Source organism: Oncorhynchus masou, chromosome 28 (assembly GCF_036934945.1).
Source record: "Oncorhynchus masou masou isolate Uvic2021 chromosome 28, UVic_Omas_1.1, whole genome shotgun sequence".
Taxonomy (NCBI): Eukaryota; Metazoa; Chordata; class Actinopteri; order Salmoniformes; family Salmonidae; genus Oncorhynchus; species Oncorhynchus masou.
In genome coordinates, this window is record NC_088239.1 from 58955171 (window position 1) to 58969148 (window position 13978).

The 13978-nt window shown below is 46.9% G+C and overlaps 1 pseudogene; it reads left to right on the forward strand.

Moving 5' to 3' along the window:
• LOC135517021 (argininosuccinate synthase-like) overlaps nucleotides 1-13978 on the forward strand; it is a 47229-nt pseudogene that overhangs the window by 774 nt on the left and 32477 nt on the right.

Below are 13978 nucleotides of genomic sequence, written 5' to 3' on the forward strand. Positions count from 1 at the left end.
GGGTACAAGGGTAGAGTCTCCTGTTGGTGTTGGGATGGAGAACAGAAAGGGGTACAAGGGTAGAGCCTCCTGTTGGTGTTGGGATGGAGAACAGAAAGGGGTACAAGGGTAGAGTCTCCTGTTGGTGTTGGGATGGAGAACAGAAAGGGGTACAAGGGTAGAGTCTCCTGTTGGTGTTGGGATGGAGAACAGAAAGGGGTACAAGGGTAGAGTCTCCTGTTGGTGTTGGGATGGAGAACAGAAAGGGGTACAAGGGTAGAGTCTCCTGTTGGTGTTGGGATGGAGAACAGAAAGGGGTACAAGGGTAGAGCCTCCTGTTGGTGTTGGGATGGAGAACAGAAAGGGGTACAAGGGTAGAGTCTCCTGTTGGTGTTGGGATGGAGAACAGAAAGGGGTACAAGGGTAGAGCCTCCTGTTGGTGTTGGGATGGAGAACAGAACGGGGTACAAGGGTAGAGCCTCCTGTTGGTGTTGGGATGGAGAACAGAAAGGGGTGCAAGGGTAGAGCCTCCTGTTGGTGTTGGGATGGAGAACAGAAAGGGGTACAAGGGTAGAGTCTCCTGTTGGTGTTGGGATGGAGAACAGAACGGGGTACAAGGGTAGAGCCTCCTGTTGGTGTTGGGATGGAGAACAGAAAGGGGTACAAGGGTAGAGTCTCCTGTTGGTGTTGGGATGGAGAACAGAAAAGGGTGCAAGGGTAGAGCCTCCTGTTGGTGTTGGGATGGAGAACAGAAAGGGGTACAAGGGTAGAGTCTCCTGTTGGTGTTGGGATGGAGAACAGAACGGGGTACAAGGGTAGAGCCTCCTGTTGGTGTTGGGATGGAGAACAGAAAGGGGTACAAGGGTAGAGCCTCCTGTTGGTGTTGGGATGGAGAACAGAAAGGGGTACAAGGGTAGAGTCTCCTGTTGGTGTTGGGATGGAGAACAGAAAGGGGTACAAGGGTAGAGTCTCCTGTTGGTGTTGGGATGGAGAACAGAAAGGGGTACAAGGGTAGAGTCTCCTGTTGGTGTTGGGATGGAGAACAGAAAGGGGTACAAGGGTAGAGCCTCCTGTTGGTGTTGGGATGGAGAACAGAAAGGGGTACAAGGGTAGAGCCTCCTGTTGGTGTTGGGATGGAGAACAGAAAGGGGTACAAGGGTAGAGCCTCCTGTTGGTGTTGGGATGGAGAACAGAAAGGGGTACAAGGGTAGAGCCTCCTGTTGGTGTTGGGATGGAGAACAGAAAGGGGTACAAGGGTAGAGTCTCCTGTTGGTGTTGGGATGGAGAACAGAAAGGGGTACAAGGGTAGAGTCTCCTGTTGGTGTTGGGATGGAGAACAGAAAGGGGTACAAGGGTAGAGCCTCCTGTTGGTGTTGGGATGGAGAACAGAAAGGGGTGCAAGGGTAGAGCCTCCTGTTGGTGTTGGGATGGAGAACAGAAAGGGGTACAAGGGTAGAGCCTCCTGTTGGTGTTGGGATGGAGAACAGAAAGGGGTACAAGGGTAGAGCCTCCTGTTGGTGTTGGGATGGAGAACAGAAAGGGATGCAAGGGTAGAGCCTCCTGTTGGTGTTGGGATGGAGAACAGAAAGGGGTACAAGGGTAGAGTCTCCTGTTGGTGTTGGGATGGAGAACAGAAAGGGGTGCAAGGGTAGAGCCTCCTGTTGGTGTTGGGATGGAGAACAGAAAGGGGTGCAAGGGTAGAGCCTCCTGTTGGTGTTGGGATGGAGAACAGAAAGGGGTGCAAGGGTAGAGCCTCCTGTTGGTGTTGGGATGGAGAACAGAAAGGGGTGCAAGGGTAGAGCCTCCTGTTGGTGTTGGGATGGAGAACAGAAAGGTTGGCACTGTACCAATGGTAACCTGTTTTTCCTTGTTGAATACCAAAGCATGTCTTCTCTTGTGTTATGTTGTGAAAAAAAACTCTGTTAAACAAGCAGTCCGAAGACCACAGAAGCAGACAAAGACAGGCATAGTTACGTAGCACAATGGCTTGTTAAAAAAAAGGCTTGGGGGATCCAGATTTTCATACCATCGTGCTGTTCTTCTGCCATCTCGGGATTTACGTGTATCACTGGCATGGCATGTAAGGGGGTTGCTAAAAATGCACAAAAGGCCCATTTGTCGTCTTTTACCCGAATGCAAATACAGTTAGTATAGCTAATAGCCATTTTTGGTGAGTGTGGACATTTACAAGTGAACAAGATAAATTGTGCAAATTAACAAAATTGTGATTAAATCAAATCAAACTTTTTTGTCACATGCGTCGAATACAACAAGTGTAGACCTTACTATGAAATGCTTACTTACAAGCCCTTAACCAACAGTGGAGTTCAAGAAGAGTTAAGAAAATATTAACCAGATAAACTAAAGTGAAAAATAATAAAAGTCATACAATTACATAAAAATAACGAGGCTATGTACAGGTTAGAGGTCATTTGTACATGTAGGTAGGGGTGAAGTGATTCTGCATAGATAATAAACCGCGAGAAGCAGCAGTGTACAAAACAAATGGAGGGGGTGGAGGGGGGGGGGGGGGTCAATGTTATAGTCCGGTGGCCATTTGATGAATTGTTCAGCAGTCTTATGGCTTGGGGATAGAAGCTGTTAAGGAGCCTTTTGGCCCTAGACTTGCCGCTCCGGTACCACTTGCCGTGTGGTAGCAAGTCTATGACTTGGGTGACTGGAGTCTCTGACAATTTTATGGGCTTTCCTCTGACACCACCTAGTATATTGGTCCTGGATTGCAAGAAGCTTGGCCCCAGTGATGTACTGGGCTTTACATACTTCCCTCTCTAGCGCCTTACTGTCAGATGCCGAGCAGTTACCATACCAGGCGGTGAAGCAACCAGTCAGGGTGCTCTCGATGCATGCTTGTCTGAAGGAAGAGCAGCATGGGTACACGGTGCAGAAGGGAGAAGGACAGAGGAGGAGAAATGACTGGATCTATGGTAAACTTCAAAATGAAAAATAATGTGACAGGCGAAATGAAGAACGCAATCTGCTTTATCTCCTGACGTATTGCACAAATTGACTGCAGGGATTTACTTAAAGTAGCTACAAATATTGAAATGTATTCAAAAACTTGATAAGCTAGATGCAATACTTTGCTCTCACAGTCACACACGTTATCTTCACACTGTTAAAGCGTGGTAGCCAGGGTACCACAACAGGGTACCACAACAGCAAAGAACCCTCCGGTTGCCTGCTCAATCCGCACTTCATTTTCCTAAATGAGCTGGGATTCGACCCAGTAACCCAATCCCTTGTCCTTAGATGTCTTGTTATCTATTATACTTAGGTTGGATTTGTTAAGTCGAAAATTTATGAGTTACCGGAAAGAGAAAAACACTTGGTTCATCTCAGCAGAAATCCCTCCATGATATTCATGGAGCAGCACTCCTGGAACTGCTAGACTGTGTAGAAGCACATTAGTTGCATCGGCTCAATGGACGTGATCTGAATGTTAAAATGGTGGGCGTTGGGACTTCAGAAGCAAGCAATGACTTAGGTCTCTGGGGAGACAGACCAGGGATGAAGACACAGGAAATTATGTGGAGATGGGATACAGTAATTTCATTATGAACCATTTAATTGCGTTTTTGGTCTGCTCGTGTTTCTTGACTTTAATAGGGATGTTGACATGGTTTTCTTTCGATTGAGGCTGTGACAATGTCTGTTGTCATGGCACCCAGCGCTCTGATTTCCTGACTAAGTGCTTTTGTAAACATGATATTGAAGTTTGAGGAACATGACCAATTTGTACCCTTTTCACTGAAAAACTTTTCTCTGAACAGCACATACCAGCTGTGGTATGCTATTTTAGGCACCAGTTAACTAGTTGTAACTAAAACTCTCTTGCAGGTTAATATTGGACAAGAAGAGGACTTTGATGCTGCATAGAAGTAAGTGGAACGTCTTAGAGCAAAGAAGGTAAATAGCCTGAGCTGTCATGACATTGGTAAGACAAAGTAGAATAGTGGTATGGAAGACACAGCTGGAGCATTCCGTTCTGACTTGTGTTAGTGTCTAAGAGTAGACCTAATTTTTGCAATTGCAAAGTTGATTTTGATAAGGTCAAAGAGGAGATTAGGATCGGTCGAAGTAAACATTTGAATACAGAGATTTTAGGGTACAGGTAGTTGTGAAATGCAAAGGTTGGTACCACCAGAGGCTAAAAGGCCAAGGCCAACAGCACGGAGGCTAAAAGGCCAAGGCCAACAGCATGGAGGCTAAAAAGCCAAGGCCAACAGCATGGAGGCTAAAAGGCCAAGGCCAACAGCATGGAGGCTAAAAGGCCAAGGCCAACAGCATGGAGGCTAAAAGGCCAAGGCCAACAGCATGGAGGCTAAAAAGTCAAGGCCAACAGCATGGAGGCTAAAAAGCCAAGGCCAACAGCATGAAGGCTAAAAGGCCAAGGCCAACAGCATGGAGGCTAAAAGGCCAAGGCCAACAGCATGGAGGCTAAAAGGCCAAGGCCAACAGCATGGAGGCTAAAAGGCCAAGGCCAACAGCATGGAGGCTAAAAAGCCAAGGCCAACAGCATGGTGGCTAAAAAAGCATGTCTAAAAGGAGATAATTAATAATAAGAGTCTCAAGACGATGTAGTCATTCTGAGTTACGTATACATGCATCATTACAGACGTTGGTTGATATGAAACTGATACAAATTTCAATTGAACAATGAGAACAGTGAGACATTTGCTACTTTGGGTACAGAGAGTGATGTTGAGCAGGCTGAGTCAATTCAAGGCTGAATTGTCAGTTCCTGAGGCGTATAATTATGTGTCCTGACATCTGGGTCACAAAGGTATGGGAAAACAATTAAGCAGGCAAATCATATTATGATTGTAAGCAAAGATATGTCAGGATATGCCATCTGGGTCGTCGTCTTCTCATCAGCTTACACTGACAGAGGTCCGCACTCTTCTACTCCTTCTGCCTTACTTTTGCCATGAAGATTTGCAAGCAAAAATGTGTCAAAGCAAAGCCATTGCAGGTGAACTAAGTTGACAGTGTTTGTTTTAGGATTGTCAAGGGAGCATTTGAAATATTGATGATGTTATAGCATGGTCCTGTACTGTAGCCTATGTGCTGTAGCCAACTAGTTATCAAGCCATACATATCATTAATCAATTTCAATAAACTCAACTGATATCAGCCTTCATGACTGTTTATTACTTATTAATGACAGAGTTATAGACTTTAAGATGAACGGTTCAAGTGTAGCCTCCCTCGAAGTATATGTGTTCATTGAGGACCTGAGAGCAGAGTTTGTGGAAGATTCATCCGGCCGTCGGTCCAGGTGACCGCCATCTATGAGGACTGCTACCTGCTGGGCACCTTGGTGGCACGGCCCTGCATTGCCCGCCGTCAGGTCCAGATAGCACGCCAGGAGGGCGCCCAGTATGTGTCCCATGGTGTCACGGGAAAGGTGAGGGGTCAATCAACAAGGAGAGAGCAGAAAAGAGGCCGGAAAGGCTAAGTGAATCCATGAGCATATTGTTTACATTGCTCCAAGTTAATTTTAGAATATCGATTTTGGATGTTTGTCATTGTAAAAATTGTCATGTTGACTGCAGGAATGTCCATCAGCGTGATTGCCAGAAAATTGAATGTTCATTTCTCTTGCACAAGCCGCCTCCAACATCGTTTTAGAGAATTTGGCAATATGTCCAAATGGCCTCAACCGCAGACCACGTGTAACCACACCAGCCCAGGATCTCCACATCAGGCTTCTTCACCTGCGGGATCGTATGAGACCAGCCACCTGGACAGCTGATGAAATTGGGGGTTTACACAACCCAAGGATTTCTACACAAATTGTCAGAAAACGTCTCAGGGAAGCTCATCTGCATGCTTGTCCTTCTCTCTAGGGTCTTGACCTGACTGCAGTTCGGTATTATAACAGACTTCAGTGGGCTAATGCTCACCTTCTATGGCCACTGGCACTCTGAAGAGGTGTGCTCATCACGGATAAATCCAGGTTTCAACTGTACCAGGCGTCGTGTGGGCATCGAGCGGTTTGCTGATGTCAACGTTGTGAACAGAGTGCCCCATGGTGGGGTTATTGTATGGGCAGGCATAAGCTACGGGCCAACAAACACAATTGCATTTTAACAATGTCAATTTTAATGCATAGAGATACCCTGACGAGATCCTGTGGCCCATTGTCATTTCATTCATCTGCCACCATCCCCTCATGTTTCAGAATGATATTGTACGGCCCCCTGTTGCAAGGATCTGCACACAATTCCTGGAAGCTGAACATTTCCCAGTTCGTCCATGGCCTGCATACTCACCAGACATGTCACCCTTTGAGCACGTTTGGGATGCTCTGGATCGCCGTGTACGACACCGCGTTCCATTTCCAATATCCAGCAACTTCGCACAGCCATTTAAGAGGAGTCAGACAACATTCCACAGGCCACAATCAACAGCCAGATCAACTCTATGTGAAGAAGATGTCGTGCTGCATGGCACAAATGGTGGTCACACCAGACACTGACTGGTTTTCTGATCAACGCCCCAACTTTTTTTTAAGGTATCAGCATATCTGTATTCCCAGTAATGTGAAATTCATAGATTAGGGCCTAATTTCATTTATTTTAATTGACTGAATTTCTTATGTGAACTGGAACTCAGTAAAGTCTTTGAAATTGTTGCATGTTGCATTTTATATTTTTGTTCAGTGTACATCTAACTTCCTTCATACTGGACATGGAGACAAAAATGGTATCCAGGAGTTCATCTGACTCTGGGGAAGTAGATAAAGGGCCTCATTGACAAAATCCTGAAGTATCCCTTTAAGTGCTTTCCAGACAGGAAGCGGAACTCTGGAGCAGATATCGCAAAAATAGAGCAGATTCCTATTTTTCCGCCTCTGGTAGACCGCCTTCACTTGCACAAGGACTGCAGACTGCTCCGCCTGGATACAATTCCGCCCCCGCGTTGCTCCATTGAAAATGAAAGGGAAACTCTACTGCCGCTTTCTGTCTGGAAAGCCTTTTAGTCAGCCACCAGTGGAACAAAATGCTGTTGGGAGACTGAACTTTGGGGAGATGTAGTGTCCCTGCTCCAGCTGTAGATGGAGACAAATGCCACTTAATTGAGATTTCAACTAACAGTGACTGGTCTCTCACTGGAAGTTTTGTATGCTTTTTCAACCTTTGGAAGTGATTTTAACCTAAACCTTTCTTGGATGTGTGAGACTATCTGTCTGATTCCCCATAATGATCTCTGTCTTTGCTAGTAGTGTTCCTCGTATTTTGTGGCTGAATGGTTATCTGTCTCTTTCAGGGTAATGATCAGATTTGATTCAAGCTCACCTGCCATGCCCTCTACCCTGAGGTCAAAGTGGGTTCTGCCTATTTGCATTAATACATATATAACTATAGTACATGACTGTCCTATCATTCAATATTACTTAAGATAGTGCACCATACAAAGTGCATGCATAACCCTCCCTGCTCTGTCGGTCTCCCTCAGATTATTGCTCCATGGAGGATCCCTGAGTTCTACAATCGCTTCCGTGGGAGGAAAGCTTTGATGGAGTATGATGAGGTAACACTTCCACATGGTAGGATCTCTTCATACACATGTTGCCTGGCAGTGAGTGTATGATAGGATCTCTTCATGTTGCCTGGCAATGAGTGTATCCACTTAACTATCCACAGTTTTTATGCGAGTAAAGTCATAACGTATTAAAAAAAAATCAAAACAGCTGTGATGGTAACAGCTTGTTTCGATACACTTTCATAAATGCTGAAAGATAATTTGTTCGTTCGACATGGTGGGATCTTTCGAGGCCTATTAAAATCCTTTAACGAGTCTGAAGATCCCAACGGGAATGATATACTGCTCTCCCGGGAACAGGCCAGATCCCTGTGATTTGCGTGAAGAGAAGGCGGAGAAAAAGGTGCCAAAGGCGGGCTGCCTTCTGAGAATTTGTAGACGATCGGAAAAAAAAAACACTTCCTTCCATTCTGCAAGCAAACGTGCAATCTTTGGAAAATAAAATAGATGAACTACGCGGAAGATTAAACAACCAACTGGACATTCACAATAGAACAGCAGCGTCTGGTAAGACAAGGGCCGGCAAACTATGTATTTTTGTAAATAACAGCTGGTGCACGATATCTTAGGAAGTCTCAAGCTATTGCTCGCCTGAGGTAGAGTATCTAATGATAAGCTGTAGACCACACTATCTACCCAGAGATGCACACAAAGCTCTCCCTCGCCCTCCATTTTGTCAAATCTGACCATAATTCTATCCTCCTGATTCCTGCTTACAAGCAACAATTAAAGCAGGAAGCAACAGTGACTCGATCAATAAAAAAGTGGTCAGATGAAGCAGATGCTAAGCTACAGGACTGTTTTGCTAGCACAGACTGGAATATGTTCCTGGATTCTTCTGATTGCATTGAGGAGTACATCAGTCATTGGCTTCATCAATAAGTGCATCGATGACGTCATCCCCACAGTGACCGTACGTACATACCCCAGCCAGAAGGCATGGATTACAGGCAACATCCGCACTGAGCTAATGGCTAGAGCTGCCGCTTTCAAGGAGTGGGACTCTAACCCGAAAGCTTATAAGAAATCCCGCTATGCCCTCCGGTGAACCTTCAAACAGGCAAAGCGTCAATACAGGACTAAGATCGAATCGTACTACACCGGCTCTGACGCTCGTCGGATGTGGCAGGACTTGAAAACCATTACAGACTACAAAGGGAAGCACAGCCGAGAGCTGCGCAGTGACACGAAGCTACCAGACGAGCTAAACTACTTGTACGCTCGCTTTGAGTCAAATTACACTGAAACATGCATGAGAGAACCATCTGTTCCGGAAGACTTGTGATCACGCTCTCCACAGCCGATGTAAAACCTTTAAACAGGTCAACATTCACATGGCCGCAGTTCCAGACGGATTACCAGGACGTGTACTGCGAGCATACGCTGACAAACTGGCAAGTGTCTTCACTGACATTTTCAACCTCTTCCTGTCCGAGTGTAATACCAACATGTTTTAAGCAGACCCTGTGCCAAAGAACACTAAGGTAACCTGCCTAAATGACTACTGAGCCGTAGCACTCACGTCTGTAGCCATAAAGAGCTTTGAAAGGCTAGTCACGGCTCACATCAACACCATTATCCCAGAAACCTTAGACCACCCCAATTTGCATTCCGCCCTAACAGATCCACAGATGATGCAATCTCCAATGCACTCCACACTGCCCTTTCCCACCTGGACAAAAGGAACACCTATGTGAGAATGCTATTCATTGACTACAGCTCAGCGTTCAACACCATAGTGCCCTCAAAGCTCACCAATGAGCTAAGGACCCTGGGACTAAACACCTCCCTCTGCAACTGGATCATGGAATTCCTGACGGGCTGCCCTCCCAGGTGGTAAGGGTAGGTAACAACACATCCTACACTCTGATCCTAAACACAGGGACCTCTTAGGGGTGAGTGCTCAGTCACCTCATATACTTCCTGTTCACTCATGACTGCACGGTCAGGCATGATTCCAACACCATCATTAAGTTTGCCGATAACACAATAGTGGTAGGGCTGATCACCAACAACGACGAGACAGCCTATAGGGAGGAGGTCAGAAACCTGGCCGTGTGGTGCCAGGACAACAATGTGATCAAGACAAAGGAGATGTTTGTGGACTACAGGAAAAAGAGGACTGAGCACACCCCCACTCTCATCGACGGGGCTGTAGTGGAACAGGTTGAGAGCTACAAGTTCCTTGGTGTCCACATCACCAACAAACTAACATGGTCCAAGCACACCAAGACAGTCGTGAGGAGACTGAAAAGATTTGGCATGGCTCCTCAGATCCTCAAAAGGTTCTACAGCTGCACCATTGAGAGCCTTGTAGTCATAGCAGATAATATTCTAATTTTTGGTGACTTTAATATTCACATGGAAAAGTCCACAGACCCACTCCAAAAGGTTTTCGGAGCCATCATCGACTCAGTGGGTTTTGTCCAACATGTCTCCCGACCTACTCACTGCCATATTCTGGACCTAGTTTTGTCCCGTGGAATAAATATTGTGGATCTTAATGTTTTTATTTATTTAACTAGGCAAGTCAGTTAAGAACAAATTCTTATTTTCAATGACAGCCTTGGAACAGTGAGTTAAATGCCAGTTCAGGGGCAGAATGACAGATTTGTACCTTGTCAGCTCTGGGATTTGAACTTGCAACCTTTCGGTTGCTAGTCCAACACTCTAACCACTAGGCTATCCTGCCCCCCCCCAGGTAATCATGGTTGACAGAGGAAGAACAATGATTCCAAGCACTACCCTCCTTTTGAAGCTTCCAGTCTGTTATTCAAACTCAATCAGCATGACAGAGTGATCTCCAGCCTTGTCCTCGTCAACACTGTGTTAACATGAGAAATACTGGCATGATGTCAGCTGATCCTTTTGTGGCAGGGCTGAAATGCAGTGGAAATGTTTTTTTGGGATTCAGTGTTCGGACGGCCCTTTTTTGTAATTTTCTACCACCTTAGCTATATCCTGTAGAATGACAAAGGCAATGAATGTGTTCACCAGCAATCCTCTCATTGTCTGTTTTAACAGCTACGAGTCTGGAATACTGGAAAATCCCAAGGTAAGATCTTGATCCTAATACAGTGTCAATGAATGAGCAGGCTGAGTAATCACACAGGATGTTGATGGCACTTAACCCAACACAGCTCACCATTTGCCCCAATGCCATATTGAACCGGTTGTTACTCTCACAACCTCCTGCTGTCTCTAAATCAGAAGAGGGAGCTCCTCAAGAGGAGCGGGATGGGATACACTGGTCCTAGGTCCACATATTGACAGCTAATCTATGTAATTGACCATACAGTATCTATCCAATCCTTTGTCCTTCTCGTAATCAACACTTCTCTCAAGTCAACCTGCCTGGTGGTTAAAGATCATCCCTGTTTCATGTTAATCATCCCTGTTTCATGTTAATTTTGTTGACAGTATAGATATGACTGTTTTATCATTGTGTTGTAATTTTTATAAAGCAATAGCTGAGAGTCCATTGATATATAGTTAACATAGTGGAGAGCACAGAGTCCCCCCAATATCTTTCATTAGCTCCAGCACAGACAAACCAAACCCTGAGCCCACAGTGGGACAGAAATGGTGTCATGTCTTGTTATGTCTGTTCCTGTCCTTTCTCTTCATTCTCTCTCTCTGCTGGTCTTTTTAGGTTACCTTCTCTGTCTCTCATTCCTCAGCTGTTCTACATCTGCCCTAACTAGCTCATTCTCTCTTTCCCCACCTGTTCTCTCTTCCCCCTCTGATTAGGTCTCTATTTCTTTCTCTGTTCCTGCTACTTTCAGTGTCTGATTCTTGTTTGTGTTTTTTGATGCCAGAAGCAAGCTGTCGTCTCGTTTGCTTCCACCTTGTCCTGTCCTGTCGGAGTCTGCATGCATGGCAGGTGCAACCTGCATTATACTACGTTCTTTTGTTCCATTGACTACGTTGGAAGAGGATTTATGCCATTCCTGTTTTTTATTAAAGAACTCTGTTTTCTGTTAAAACCGCGTTTGGGTCTTCACTCAAGTTCATAACAGAAGAATCAGACCACGAATGGACCCAGCGGCTCCGGACCCTTTTCACTCCGCCGTCGAGATCCAGGGAGCGATGCTAGGCAGACACGAGGAGGAATTGTCTGCTGCTCAACATGCCGTTGAGACCCTGGCCGTCCAAGTCTCCGACCTCACAAGACGGGTTCACCAACTCCACCTCGATCCACCGCCCACTTCCAGGGTTTCCGAGTCTCCGGAGCCCAGGATCAACAACCCGCCGTGTTACTCTGGGGAGCCCACTGAGTGCCGCTCATTCCTCACTCAGTGTGATGTGGTGTTCTCTCTCCAGCCCAACACTTACTCCAGGAGCGCAGCCCGCATCGCCTACGTCATTTCTCTCCTTACCGGACGGGCGCGTGAGTGGGGCACGGCAGTCTGGGAGGCGAGGGCTGAGTGTATTAACCAGTATCAGGACTTTAAGGAGGAGATGATACGGGTTTTTGACCGTTCTGTTTTTGGCGAGGAGGCTTCCAGGGCCCTGTCTTCCCTATGTCAGGGGAATAGATCCATAACGGATTATTCTATTGAGTTTCGCACTCTCGCTGCCTCTAGTGACTGGAACGAGCCGGCTTTGCTTGCTCGTTTTCTGGAGGGTCTCCACGTCGAGGTTAAGGATGAGATCCTCTCCCGGGAGGTTCCTTCCAGTCTGGACTCCTTAATAGCTCTCGCTATTCGCATAGAGCGACGGTTTGATCTTCGTCGCCGAGCTCGTGGAAAGGAGCTCACGTTCTCCGTTGCTCCCCTCTCCACATCACTGCCACCTGCCGCATCACTGCCACCCTCCCCCGCCGGCTCGGATGCTGAGCCTATGCAGCTGGGGGTATTCGCATCTCGGCCAAGGAGAGGGAACGGAGAATCACCAATCGCCTCTGTCTCTACTGCGGCTCCGCTGGTCATTTTGTCACCTCATGTCCAGTAAAAGGCCAGAGCTCATCAGTAAGAGGAGGGCTACTGGTGAGCGCAACTACTCAGGCCTCTCCTTCTGGATCACGCACTACCTTTCCGGTCCATCTCCGCTGGCCCGGTTCATCTGCTTCCTGCAGTGCCTTGATAGACTCTGGGGCGGAGGGCTGTTTTATGGACGAGACCTGGGCTCGGGAACATGACATTCCTCTCAGACAGTTAGGGAGCCCAGGGCCTTGTTCGCTTTAGATGGTAGTTCTCTCCCCAAGATTCAGCGTGAGACGCTGCCTTTAACCCTCACTGTCTCTGGTAATCATAGCGAAACCATTTCTTTTTTTTAATTTTTCGTTCACCTTTTACACCTGTTGTTTTGGGTCATCCCTGGCTAGTGCGCCATAACCCTTCTATTAATTGGTCTAGTAATACTATCCTATCCTGGAATGTTTCTTGTCATGTAACCTGTTTAATGTCTGCTATCCCTCCTGTTTCCTCTGTCTCTTCTTCACAGGAGGAGCCTGGCGATTTGACAGGGGTGCCGGAGGAGTATCACGATCTGCGCACGGTGTTCAGTCGTTCCAAGGCCACTTCTCTCCCTCCACACCGGTCGTATGACTGTAGTATTGATCTCCTTCCGGGAACTACTCCCCCGGGGTAGATTATACTCTCTGTCGGCTCCCGAACGTAAGGCTCTCGAGGATTATTTGTCGGTTTCGCTCGACGCCGGTACCATAGTCTCCTCCTCCTCCCCCGCCGGCGCGGGGTTCTTTTTGTTCAGAAGAAGGACGGGTCCCTGCGCCCATGCGTGGATTATCGAGGGCTGAATGACATAACAGTTAAGAATCGTTATCCGCTTCCTCTTATGTCTTCAGCCTTCGAGATCCTGCAGGGAGCCAGGTTTTTCACCAAATTGGACCTTCGTAACGCCTACCATCTCGTGCGCATCAGGGAGGGGGACGAGTGGAAGACGGCGTTTAACACTCCGTTAGGGCACTTTGAATACCGGGTTCTTCCTTTCGGCCTCGTTAACGCTCCAGCTGTCTTTCAGGCACTAGTTAACGACGTCCTGAGAGACATGCTGAACATTTTTGTTTTCGTTTACATGGATGATATCCTGATTTTTTCACCGTCTCTCTCGATTCATGTTCAGCACGTGCGACGCGTCCTCCAGCGCCTTTTGGAGAACTGTCTTTATGTGAAGGCTGAGAAGTGCACTTTTCATGCCGCCTCTGTCCCTTTCTCTCGGTTCCGTTATTTCCGCTGAGGGCATTAAGATGGATCCCGCTAAGGTCCAGGCTGTCATTGATTGGCCCGTTCCTAAGTCACGCGTCGAGCTGCAGCGCTTTCTGGGCTTCGCTAATTTCTACCGTCGTTTCATCCGTAATTTCGGTCAGGTGGCAGCTCCTCTCACAGCCCTTACTTCTGTTAAGACGTGCTTTAAGTGGTCCGTTTCCGCCCAGGAGCTTTTGATCTTCTTAAGAATCGTTTTACATCCG